The following is a 14,295-nucleotide window of genomic DNA, read 5'->3' as shown; positions in this document are numbered from 1 at the left end:
TTTATAGAAGTTCCCAGAACATGGGGGAAGGGTAGAGTTATCAGTGCTTTCTGATTATTAAAACTCTTATGCTGCTGGACAGTCCTTGAGATAAATTGGTTCTGTCCTGAAGTACTTCATAGTCTGCAACTAACTGAGAGGCAACATAGGTTTTAAAATAAAATACATCTGTTTTTGAAAACAGACATTACCTGCTTACTGGGGGGCTGCAGAAGTGTATACACACATTTGTTTTAAAAACTCAGTCTCAGAAGCCAAGAGTAAGTATGTAAGTGAAAAATAGTAAGCAAATAACCAGAGAGCATGTATTTCGGAAGTTACACTCAGTGCATTACAGTGATGGCTCTCTTGCTCTGGGATTAGTCAGGTAATTTCTGTGAATCTGTAGAGAGGAAATACTCATTTCCAGTTGTATGCTGTAAACCAACCAACCAACCAACCCACCAACCAACCCACCAACCAATCAACCAAACTGTGGTGGTTTTTTCCATTTGTTTTCCTATCAGGTGAAGAAGTCACTTTCTGCATCTGCAGATGCAGGCACATCTGCAGATGCATGTAGCTAGTGTATTTTAAAGAAATTCCATTCTTTGAAAGAAAAATTAAACACTTAAATGCAGACAGAACACATACTCAAGATGGTACAATGTGATAAATTGTAAGACTAACGAGGAAGGCTGCTTTTATCACCTCAGCCTACTCTGTAACCACTAATCCATATACCAACGTTTATTTCAACATGCTCATGTCTCAAATATCACTGCTTCCTCTTCTTGCACAGAGAGATGTGCACCGGGCTGCAAGGACAGCTGAGCAGGAATGGCCTGTGTTGTGGCTAACATGGCCCATGAAAGAGGATTTCTACCCTTCTGCCTCAGCACTCTGTGGACATGTTGGATTTCACACTGAGATTTTTTTTTTTTTTTGCTGTTGAATTCTGAAGGCCGAGGAAGTATAGAGGAGTCTGGTACATTAAGGTCCTTCCCTACCATAATGTGAATGGCATTAGTCTAGTTTTTGTACCCATCTTTTTCTCTCTAGTTCACAGATACAAGTGCAGGTTTCTTTCGTGTATGAATTGGCCAGAAATGATAAGTGAAGACAGTCTGTCCTTGGTTTACATGTATTTATCTGAAAATGGTTAATCTTTAATCATCTTGAATATAAACTGGCATCAAATGAAACATTCAGAAGTCTCATCAAATGAAACATTCAGAAGTCTTTCTTTATAATCCACTTCTCACATTTTAGTCATGGTATTTTAGGTCCCGATCCTGCAACGCTTACACATTTGTTCAGCTCTCCATTTTCACATCGGTAATGGGATTTTATGGGAAGGATGAGTTAGTGTTACAAGGACTGAATCTGCATCCAGTGTATTCAAAAGTTAATGGAGTGGCTAGCTTTGGGGTTTGGGTTCAAGCCCATCTTTGCTTCATAATTTGACTTTGTACTTATAACGTTTTTTTGAAGGTTGTCTGCACTTCTGCTAGAAACCTGTTTCTCAAGAACTTTATAATTCAGCCATAAAAAATATTTGCCTTGGGCTAAATCATGTAATATAAAACTTGAAATTCCAAAGGAAAAAACACTTTTTCCATTTTAACGATAGCAGAACAGAGCAACTTTGATGTTTACTCTTTTATGCAATCATATAGCACAGTAATGCATTTAATTAAAACCTAAGTTTGGCAAATGATTAATCCATGGCTGAAGAACCTTTATTTGGTATTATTTTGAAAAAGAAACACAAAAAATTAAACCCATCCATAATATTAAATGCCTGAAAATGGAGACTTCCTACCAATTTTTAGTGGAGAATATATTTGCTTTATGACTAGTACCTACTAATATCTTCATATATAGTCTGGTGCTCATTTATAACCTTCTCTCTAATCTTCTCCTATTCTTTCACTTATTTTCCCCAATAATCTCTCCAAAATTAGGCTTCTGTGTCATCTCCCCTCCTGTTGCTTTGGCCATATGAATCACTGCTTGGCTTCGTGTTGCTTACTGTACTGAACTGAAGCTATTTACCCTTATCTTTAAGATCAGACATACATTTTCCCTTGTCTATATCTCTCCTCTCTCAACCCTTTTATCTCCTACATCTTTTATCCTCCTACTCAGTCTCTCACACCTAATGCTTTTTTACCCTGTCCTCTCACGTTACATCTCTTTTCCACACACAGCCACATGCATCTAAAGGTTCCTTCTTCTTTCTCTGCACATCTTACCCTTCTCTGAAGAACCACTGCAAATACATGTATTTTCACAAGCCATGCCATTTGATTTATACACTATTTAAATTTACATATGGCCATGTGTTACAAAATACACTCAGATCATCCTATACTCCATTGGTTAGAGATCAGATTCATTTGCATTTACATCATCTCCACATTGACTACATTGTTAGGGTTAGAGTGACTTAACAAATATCTTACCAAACAACTGTGCCATCTCACAAATGCCTTATCAATGTTCATCATCCTGTCTAAACACCTTCCGCTCCAACAAATTAGCACAGCCCAAGGCCTTATTAGCTGATTATCTGATTATCAGAAGTCAAATGTTTTCATCTGTGTCAAAGGCAAATCATCACACATATCATTCTAGTCCCATTTCCAATTTGACAACAAGCTTGTCAGGTCTGTCCTGGGCCTAATTCCTCTTCTGCTTCCATTGCCACAGCTGCCAAAATCTAAGCATGTTCACCATCTTCTTCCAGATTTTTCCACTTCTTGTCTTTTCTTCAGTAATATATGTATATCCTTAGTGTAATCTGCTTTTTATCTGAAATGGGATGTATGGGACATATACAGCATATGATTTATGGTAGTGTCCTTAATAATAATGCCTGATTAATTCAAGGGGTTCTGAAGTGGCTGTTTCTGTGGTGAAGGAAGTAATATATAGGAAATCCACCCATACTGGGTAAAAATCTGATCACGTTTCCACTGGTGGCAATGACAAAATCCCACTGATTTCAAAGGAGAAAAGCAGGCCCTGTATGATGATAATGGACCCTTAGATTATAAACTTGTTTTTATCAAATTTAGTTATTTCAATTTGGTTGCACAATGGGTATATAAATGTCTGTGTTTACAGTAAGATAACTGCCACAAAAAGCCAAAATAGCAGTTCTTTGCAAAGTAAGGCTTTGCCAGACTGAAGATCTATAATCATTTAGAAGTAGGTGAAAATAGTGTCAGAAGTATCTGTGTATTTCTTGTCTTGCTCTATTTTTGGCTGGAAAAATAGTGTCCTGTTCATGTAATCTATTCATCTGTAAAGGGCCACATGATTATATCATCTTATTGAAATTTATATGCACTACTTTATACATGTTGTATCTGATGGAATAATACTAGGAAGGGTGCGATGTTACTAGGGAAATGGAAGCTGTCACAACGATGCTACATGGTTGTCATGCACCTCCTTTAGCTACAATGCAGCAATCACTGTAAACAAGCAGTCGTACTGCATTCATTACAGATCAGTTTCCCTTTCTCAGCCATCTTCTCATCTTCTCCAAGAGATGTTCTCTATCATAATTTTCTTTGTCACTTATTACAGATGATGTTAAATGGCTTTTCAGCTAAATGCTTGTTTGGGTTATTTATTAACTAGAGAACATTTACATTGGCATACTTTGATGTTATACATGAAATGGAGAACCCATTTGTAGTATAGTGGATTAACTAGAAATTCAGGGAATCGTATTCAGAGGGGTTAACTCTTAGGCAATGGATTACCTCCAGTTGGTTAGCTTCATTGGAGATAGATGGAAGCAAACCCTAACACACAGATCTTTATTCAGGTGATTACATGTAGTGGTAGGAGATTATTCAAATAAATTATATATTAGTTTATATGTCTGCTGTTGTCTTGTACTTTAAGAATATGGACTGAAATCTGGGAGGAGCTCTTAGGCTTTACGTGGGTAAATTTTGTTTCATACTGGGGCTTGAAAGTGGAAAGCAAGAAATGTAACTGGTCTGATAATGGATTCATATTCAGAGTGTTGGTTCCTTTCAGTATTTTCTCCTTATTGTTACGTCTGTAGAAAAATCGCTCTGAAATGTTGTCTTGTAAAATTGCTTTGAAAAAAACCCCCAGAGAGTCAGACTTCATTTTGTTATTTATCAGGAAGATGCAGTTAAAAGACATTTTGGCTATGGAATATGAGTGTGCAATTTAAAAAAAAAAGAATTTTTAGGGCGCAGTAGAGGGATGTCAAAGAAACTCAACAGGGGTGATTGATAGAAAATTGGACTAGCAGATTCCCTGGTATATAACTAGAAAAAGAAAAAAAAGGTAAATGAGAGCCTGAACAAGGACTGACTGAACAGGAAATTATGTTTTCAAAGGCCCCACCTTTTGAAATTTGTGCTGTGTGTCTTTTTTTCCCTTCCTGTCTTTTCTACTGCATTTTCACCTGTACTGGGACCGTTTAGTTGCCAATAAAGTCAACTGAATAACTCTTGTTTTGAGGAAGGTTGAATTTATAATTTTTACCTACTTTGTGGGGAAAAAAAAAAAAAGTTTCGTAAAGAAGCTTCTAAGCAATAACCAAAGCAGTTCTCAACACGTTTCACAATCTTCTCAATCTTATTCCATTAAAAATGTAACAGAATCATTGTGTTAGATTTCTTGTAATCTCTCAGGTGTGGTTTTACATTTCTTCGAGACCTTTCTGGAATCTAGTTTTCACTGTGGGTTCACTATTTTATATAATTCAGACAGGTTGTCATGAGGAGAAACACAGTTGTCCAGGTTGTCATAGCAGCTAACACTTTACTTTTTGTGAAATTGTCACCAGGCCCTTGGCTTCTTGTAACCAAATAACCAGAAACATTATTAGTTTAATGAAGAAGCTCTCCAACAGGCTGTTTCCAAATCTGTAAGTTGTCTGTCCAACAAGTATGTCGCTGTTGTGTGCAGTGTTTTATTCACGAAAGCCATCTGGACAGCCTTGACAAAGGATTCATATCATTTGCAGAGAACATCTTGTTTGCTGAGAAAAAAAATTAAATTCAATGTTTTTCTAAATCTATCCAGAGACATTGCTTTTTTGTTTTCAACTGCTCCACTGGCTCTACTGTGTTGAAGCTTCTTTGTCACCATTGCAGAATTTATAAACATGACATCGTCTCCTTTTTCATCCCTGTAGTTACACTCTAATGCACACCTTTGTTCTTTAAGATTATTTCAGATTCTGATTAGTAACAGTCCTTGATTTATTCTGATAAGTTTTGTGTTTGAGTGGAAACTCTCTGACATTTATATGTTATGTTGTTTTTGAGATTTCCTTCCTGGCTTGTTCATCATGCCATAGCATATCATAAAACCTTCAATTATTTCCTCCTCCTTTGGGGCAAATTCTTCCATCACAAAGATCTTAATGAGTAATAGACAAAAACGAGGTACCACATATAGACTGGAAAAAGGTCAAAGCCCACTTTAATGGCTTGGCAACTACATGTAGTGAATCCAAAAGGTGCTTGGGTTTTATTGACTGGAATGAAGATGATTTCAGCTAGGCAGAAAATACCATGCTGTGACCAATAGCCAAGAACACCACTTCAAATTAATCCTGCAAGATACTGAGTAGCCTTACAAAAGACTGAGTAACCTCGGTTGCCATACAACATGGAATAGGAGCTGATGTTTTTTCAGCTCCTTAGTAGAACACTGAGCATCTTGCTGGAAAGCTCTGTATCATTCATGCAGAAAGTTCACATGTTAATATAAATTCAAATGTTCTTTCACCCAATTACCCATAATTAGAAAAGGACTGCTAGACCTTTTCTGGATGAAAAGGTATGATGATACAGTATCTGGATGAAATGTTAGCAAATTAATGAAATTGATTTTTTGACATGCGCAGTATCACTCCCTGAATATAATTAAAATATCATTTTTGAGACTGATGGGAACTTACTGGATTTATTGAAAAATGCCCCTTTTATATTTACTGCCTTGATTTTTGTATTACGAGATAATTTTGTTACATACATACATGATCCTAGAGCAATCAGTATAGATGTAATACATTTTGCATTCATCAGTATATTCAGAATCTCTTCAAGTCTTCATGCAACTGATGTATAGACACTATACATCAGAGTTTAAGGTGAATTAAAATTTAAAAACAAAGTGTATGAATGGTTCTTAATTATGTAAATGTGGCACTTGGAGAAAAAAATATGAAGTTTGTGGTAAGACAGTGTTGACAAACAATTTTTGCTTTTAAATATTACCCTTTTTTATGGCTAAAGAAGACCAGAGACAAGCTGGTGATCATCCTTCCAAAGGCCCACATTGTTACACATGAAATGTGAACGTTTTATACACTGACTGCTTTAAAAAAAAAAAGTAGCTTAAAAGTTTATGTCTAGACGTGATGGCAAGACTGCTTGTATATGTTAAAACCCAGCAGAAGGACAGTAGCAGGTATTTAAAGGAGAGTGAGGATATTCGGTGTAGTGCTTCCCTTGGTGGAGTGTTACTGAGGAAGTTCAGCTTGCTGCTATTGTCTGCTGCTGCATTCTGGCAGCACTCTGCGGAGTTGCCAAGTGAAGCACACTCAGGTCCTTTAGCCAGGATATTAACCTATTGACCTACTGCCCAGAATAAGAATGCTGCCAGCCATAATCAGCTCTTATTGAAGGGTAAGGTATTACAAACATTGGAAAGAAGCAATTCCTTGGCAACCAATGAGAAGATTTACCTGAGAAATACCTTTTTCTGGGAGATCCTGCTGCTTGCCTATGCCCTATGGAAAATCTTGTCTTCATAAAATTTAACTCAATGTACATTAAAAAGATTAGGATAATTTTGTTCTGTTGTCAACCTGAGTCCAAATAAAAGTGTCTTTTTCTAAAGGATAGAACAGGAAAGAGTGTTGCTCTGTAACTTACAGTCATTCCAATCCCTACTTACATCAGTTAGAAATAGCTTCATATTTTATTGGATTAAACAGGCCATAGCCAGACTGATAAACTAATGAGGGTGCGGTGTATATATGAGCACTACTGATAACTGCCTGTTGCTAAGCTCTCCAGTGTGGAGAGCAGTCACCCTGCTGAAACATAGAGATCAGACCCTGCAGATACTCCAGGCAGGATTTATTGGAGGGTCTTGGAGGATCTTGAGCATGAGGACATGCAAAGGGTTCATCATCTCTCTTCCCTCCAAATTCCTATTATTCAGCTACTAGGTGATTCTCTGCATTGCCAAGCCAGGGTGCACAGGGCTTCCAACTGCTCTGGCTAGCAGAAGGTTTAGGAAGTGTTTCAGTATTCAGCAGTGTGAATCGCAGTTTGGCAATGGGATCTGGGTCGAGCCTCTGCTGCAGTTTCAAATTCCCTACTTGGGGGAGGAGGGTGCCTTTGAGAGGCACAGAAGGTCACCACCCCATATTGCTGTGCCAGTTTGCTCCCCCACCACATCCAGGAGTGGATCTCATGTTTGCTGTAAGAGGGGCATGTATATGTTTCTACTACACAGTAGAAGCCCAGCTGTGTGATGGTGAGTTCTGGGAAAACACTGAAGGCAGTGGGAGATGACCCTTCTCATGCTATATCTCCTGCCTTCCTTTTCCAGGTCCTGAACATGTCCAGTGTGTTGTCCATTATGCCACCGGATCACCCACAGATTCCCTATGCCTGTGCTAAGGTATAGATAGATCCTTCTAAGCTTACCTGGGCCAACTATGAGTGAGCTAAACACTGGAGTGTGGATAGGTATCAGGAAACCATCTTTTAGACAATGCCTTTAGGATACTTTTTTGTTTTTTGAACTTGTGTTGTGCTATCAGTATGGCCTGTGGATGGTGCAATATCCTGATGTTTCTTTTGGGGCACCTGGCTGGCCCTCCCTTCCTGGGCTTTCTTTTTGCATGCTGAAAGGGGAGTTACTCTCTCTCTGAGGCCCAGGCTGGCTCCGCAGTTTTTCTCAGACGTTTGTTGACATGGTGTTAACAACACTTGTCATCAGGACTGGGTCCATAGGCCAGGCTGCTAATGAGGAAACTGCCTTACAGCCTCAAGAGTGGGATTTTAATACGTGTGATATGGAGAGTATACACATGCCCTGGAGTATTGTGTGAATATTTTGGGTTGCATGTGAGAGTATGAGGTCTTCTGGGTTAATGTTGAAGGATGGTGACAGATGGAGATAGCTAAACATGGTATGGCCTCACCCATACTGCTCCTTGGTGGAAGCTAATCCCAGGATGAACCCAAGCTTTGTCTTGAAGAGATGTAAGGGGAATAGTCCAAACTATTACCAAGGAGAATGCAGAGAAAGTGGACATCAAGAGTCAAATGCTCAAGCTTGCGCACTCACCCTTTTTAATTTCATGGGTTATAGACATATACCATGAGTCTTCACTGGGGCTTCTGCCTTTCCTTGGTAAAAGGCATGGTTCTATTGCTTTAATAAATTAGTGTTATTAGTATCAGGCTAGAATCACGATTTTTAAACATTTTAATTAAAAAAGCCTTATTAGCTTCCATACAATCCACCTCTGTGTGCCAACACAAGGTGTCTGAATTTCAAAGCTGGCATGGTTTGAGTCACATCCTGGTGAACCATGGTCACTATCACTGCTGTACACCATGTTCTGATTGCTGTTTTGCAAAGACATTAATGAGTTTCCCAGATCAAAGCCGGCTCTTTCTCAGCATAGTTTAACATATATAAACAAAATCTGTTGCAGTAACTGTGAAATCATTTGCATTCATAATTATAGTGTTTTTTCTCATAAATTGCAATCATATCCAAGAAAACATATAAAAATAGAAATACATTACTTATGCTTTATTGTTCAAAATGGGCTTCTGTTTTATCAAGCTGCAATGATAAAAAAATGCATTTACTCAAAACAAGAAACCTGGAATATCATACCATGGCAAGGTGGTGACAGATCAAAATCAAGAATAGTGCTGTTATCTCTTAAAAAGGAGATAGAACCTTTGAAATCACTATCACTATAGTGTTAAAAGCCTCCAAATAAAAACAACACCATGCTGTATAGACATGAAATGACATTACTCTAGCTGAGGGCCTCAACTGAATCAAAACATTTGAATTTTTTATAAGGTTTTACATTTTTGATGAAAATATCTTAGTAAGGAACTGTTAGTAGATTCAAAAATATGTCTGTCAGATAGATATCCAGGTCTGTAGTGTTGTGAAAGCTCTTGGAAGTGACAGTGGATGTGCAGTTGATCAAAAGTCTCAGCTGATTTAAAATGTTCAGTGAAATCGAATTAAGCAAAGTAGAGACCAAGGAATCAAAATGTCTCCATTTTCCATCCAAGCACCTGCATATCTTTAGGAATTTAAATTAGTATTGGTAGGAAATAATGAAATAATTTCCCGTCCAACAATTATAAATTATATCTAAATCCCATTTACTTAGAATATTTGAGACAGAGAGATTGCACCCAGATAACAAGGTCTGAACTGGTCAGCTTGAGCAACAGAGGAAAGAATTCGATCCTTGGTCTGTTATAAAAACCAGATTCTGCAATTGTTAGTCCCATAAAGTTGTAGCTTAGTCCTCAGTATCTTACACCATTTTGGCAATTACTTCATCACTCTCCAGCACTGCTGATGGAGAATAACATTATCTGACATGGACACAGATAACAAAATTTGTCTAAAAGAAAAGATTTTTCAGTATTTTGCATTAAATACATAGTAACTTCTGACCATTGTATTCTACTTAAGCTGTAATGGGTGATTTGGCTGCAATAAGAAATGACAGGCTTTTCCTGTTCAAGGACTACACATAAAGGCCTTCTGGAATTCCAAAAGATTTTTTTTAATGTCATAATAATTTCTCTCTGTAGGTCCTGGTTTTAGCTAGAGAAAAAGAAGTGCTGAAATGTAATAAATAAGGCTACTTGCTTGAGCTTTCCAAACCACTTTTGCTGACCCAAGAGGCAGGTCAGAAAAATATTGAATCCTGGGAGTGCTTATCTGAACACACATTTTGAGGAGCAATAGGTCATGGATGGAATCTTTAAAATAAGAATCCAAACTTCAAGGCTGTTTAGATCAAGTTCTTCATGTCAGTTAAGTGTCATTTCATGGGGAGCCCATAATTCTAATGCAATATTACTGATGATGTTAAAAAGCTCATGAATACAGATGCAATTACTATGAGATTCCCAAACCAGTCTTTTGTGATAAGCGTGGTGATAATCCAAAGCTAGGGAAAAGTGAAGGGTCATTTACTGTGTCAAGCTTAAGACATTTGGACTTTGCTGGATTAGCCAGGGAAGCCAGTTTTGAAGCTGAGAGCAGTTTGTTTTAAAAGCATTGCTACTGCCTCCTATTTGTTTAATTCTAGAGCTCTAACGTGATATTGTCAGAAATTGCTTTGAGATTTCACTTGGCAGGAGATGTTTTCTCAAGAAGATAGGACCCAGGTCATTTAACACTAATTCAGTGTAGGAGCCAGATTCAATAGGGAGGAAACCATCCCTTTGGTGGGAAGAGAGACAGAATTTTTGCCAGAGAAGCTCTCTAGTATGTGCTCAGCAGCTCCCATTGCCAGCCAGGCAAGCAGCTGGTTTCAGCACGCGCTATTGTTTCCAGTTGGTCCTCATCTGTAGCCCCATATAGAGCACATCACAATAATTAAGTCTAAAATTTACAAAGGCATGGATTGGAGGTGGCATTGCCCACAGCCAAGAAGAAATGTGATAGATGTCTAACTGAAGCAGATACGAAATGCTGTCTTGGGCTCTCAAAGCCACCTGTGATTTCAAATAGCAATAGGAATCCAAACGCACTCCGGGTCAAAATCCTCCCAAATGGGAAGTGGAAAAGAAGCAAGATCATGCTTATTTTCCTTTACACAATAGCACCTTCTCCATCCTGTCCAAATTAAGCTTCTGTCGGCTTGCCCTTATCTAAGTATTAATCTCTGCCAGGCACAGGCAAAGCAAAGATGCCGACCATCTGGGTTTGATGAAAATGAGGCATAGAGCTGCGCGTCATCTGCATCTTGATAGCACAACAGCCCAAATTGTGTTATTATCTCTCTCAGCATCACATAGAGGAGGGGCGCTAAAATATAGCCTGGCAGAACCTGTGTGAAAGTGTTCTTTGGGCAGATTAGCAATTGATCAAAATCACTTTCTTTCATCTCCTGGGGCCCAAGCCTGTTTTAGTTGAAGCCTAAAGCAGTTCTGCAGTTGAGTTCAGAGGGAACTGGAGTTGACGTTTGGAGAGGAAAGAACAAAATCACTCAAGTGAGTGATAGCATAAAAGCTATGCTTTTATGTTTATCACATCCAAGGACCATGGGTATCAAAGCCTGCTGATGGATTTAAGAAATTAAAACAGACATCTGAGATTTTGCCCATTGCTGAGGAGAAACCAAAAATCAGGGATACTAGAACAATCTCTGTGCTATTCTCTTAACTGAAATTAACCTGAAAAAAAGGACGAAGGATAGATTAAGATTCCAGACTGGTTTATCCTTATCTTCCTTCTTGAAGACCCTTAGAAAGGAGATTGTGAAGCAATATGACAGCAACAGAATTGCTAGTGCTGAAGCATGCATCTTTTTAAGACCAATGACTATATAGTTTTGCAAAGGTGCTATCTTTAGTTCTTATGAAGAATAAGAAATATCTGATATAATGCATTTGTGCTCGACTTGGTTCCAAAATCCAGGTTGCAAAATGAAGTCCTTCCTCAAACTTCAAAACTGCTGCTTCTTAAACTGGCTGACATATTACCAGAGATCAGGTCATATTTATCTCTTCCAGTCCAAGATGTGTGATCACAGGTGGAGACACTGCTTGTCTTGGAGAGCACTGAGGGTGAAGAGTTCATTTGTCCACCTCCTTTCCCCCAGGTAACTAATTGCAACGAAGTAGGTTGGCTTGGCTTCCCCTGTAGGGTCACCTTTATCCTTCTGAGTGGAGACCCAGCCTTCACTACCCTTTGGGGTATGCACAGCCTAGAAGCCTTATATATTTCACCTATAGTGACACTCCAAAGTTGTATAAAAGGGTGATGACATAGATACAGGATGAAGGTGAAGGGAAGACAGAGGTGCTTGTAACAAAATTCCCTCAGTTCTTACTCTTTTATTAACTGCAGCATGCAAGATGTGCACATGTTCTGATGGAGTGAACACACGTGTACTACAGATTGTGCTTTACATCAGACTGCACATATGACATTTGAATGGACAAAAAGATTCTCTTCTGAGCAGCCTGGGTTACAGCCTCACATGGGTTGAAAGAAAATCTTTATGGTATTTTAATCCTAGTAATTTTCTGGAAATTTGTGGGGGGAAAAAAGGATTCAGATTAAAATCTTAAACTCTTATAGTAGTTAAGAAAATGCAGCATTCTAACATGATTAACATTAATAAGTAGTGATTTTAAAAGTGGCAAAAGTAGCTAAACCATGGTGGAACTGTATTTTAGGAATTCTAGGATAATAATTTGAGTATTAAGCTGTGAGAAATTGGTCTGTACCAGAAGGGAGCAGCAAGTTTGATAATTAATGCAGAATGTGAAGTGAAGAAGACAAAATCCTCTACAAAAAATCATGATTTAATGTAATGAAAAGTATGAGCTGAAGTACCTATGTGAGAAATGGCTGTTTTTGAAAACAAGAAAATTTCTGATGATCCTTGAAAGATAAAGTATTAGAAGAATGAAAGAGAAAAGGACACTTTAACTCATGCTAACATCTCTTTTAAATTTAAACACAATTTTATGATAAGCACTACTTCCTTGGAGTAGTAGTGGTATTTAAAAAAGAGTATGCACATTAACTTTTATGGTGTCATCATGACCTGTAAGTATTCAAATGTGGCACATGAAGACAATGTCCTAGTTTTGTAACTGTAGAAAGCCAAATCATTTAATAGTTTATGGGCAGTAAAAAGCACTATGGTTTGTATAGGAGAGTGCGGGAAGCTCTTATTGTTAACTTCTGTGCATTGTCATTCTTGGATTTTATATAAATATTTTCAAACTTTTTTTATTATTGAATTTAGTAAGTACCCAGGGTCGTAAGAAATAACACTGAGAAATGAAATTTCTTTTTTCACAAAAACTTCCCTTTGTGTGCTGGTGCAAACTTTATAATGTGAATGTGTTTCTTATGATTTTAGGTTAAGCTGTGTAGGCTCTATTCAATATACTTACATTAAGATTTTGATGACACAAAATTTCAGAGTTCATTTTGCCTAAAGCATTCTTTCTCTATTGAGATTTCAGTGAAGAACTGTGAAATGTGACCAGAATAATCAAGTAATGACCAATACTCTAAGTTATGAGAAAGATAAAAAGGATTAAAGTGGCACTTTGAAATATAGCTCTGAATGTGGAACATATTGGAGAAAATATTTTCAAAGAAAAGAGTTCATAAACTACATGCATATTAGCAAAGTGCTGTTAAAAGAGGTGGGTGAAAGGTGAGTTGTCCTTTAAGTAAAGGAAGTCAGCAGAGAAAAACAAGAAGTCAAGAAGTCTTTCACAATTTAAAAAACTGCTTATGATCCATGCATACTTAGAGTTTGTATAAATTAAGAATGTAGTTCTATAACATCAATGAAGTAATGCATCATACAAATTAGAAGCATTTTCTAGCCAAAAAACATTTTAAGGAAGGTAACAGATCTATCCTTTTCCTCTCACTGGAATAAAATAGATTATGTCTGACTGGAATCTACAAATAGTGAACAACATTTAATCCAGGGGTAAAATCAATTCCTCCAAATTGTCATGCTTACATAGATTCTTTTTACATTTCTTTCTACCAGTAGATGTATAGAATGCCTTTTCTTGGAGCATTTAGTAGTGTGAATAGCTGCTTGGTGACCTCATAGCAGCCTTCCAATATCTGAAGGAGGCCTACAAGTATTCTGGAAAGGGACTCTACATCAGGGACTGTAGTGATAGGACAAGGAGTAATGGGTTAAAACTAAAACAGGGGATGTTTATGTTAGATATAATGAAGAAGTTCTTTACTGTGAGGGTGGTGAGGCACTGGAACATGTTGCCCAAGGAAGTGGTAAGTGCTCCATCCCTGGCAGTGTTCAAGGCCAGGTTGGACTAGACATGGTCTAGTGGGATGTGTCTCTGCCCACGACAGGAGGGGTTGGAACTAGGTGATCTTAAGGTCCTTCCCAACCCTAACCATTCTATGATTCTATGGTTGTTTCCAAAGGATTTGGACATCTTACTAATGGGACTAGGCTGTATGTGCACTCCATGCACTGGGTTCTGAAGAAGATGTTTTACA

This window comes from Strigops habroptila, chromosome 1, assembly GCF_004027225.2.
Source record: "Strigops habroptila isolate Jane chromosome 1, bStrHab1.2.pri, whole genome shotgun sequence".
Taxonomy (NCBI): Eukaryota; Metazoa; Chordata; class Aves; order Psittaciformes; family Psittacidae; genus Strigops; species Strigops habroptila.
The sequence above is the reverse complement of the archived record's forward strand: the minus strand, read 5'-3'. Positions refer to the sequence as shown.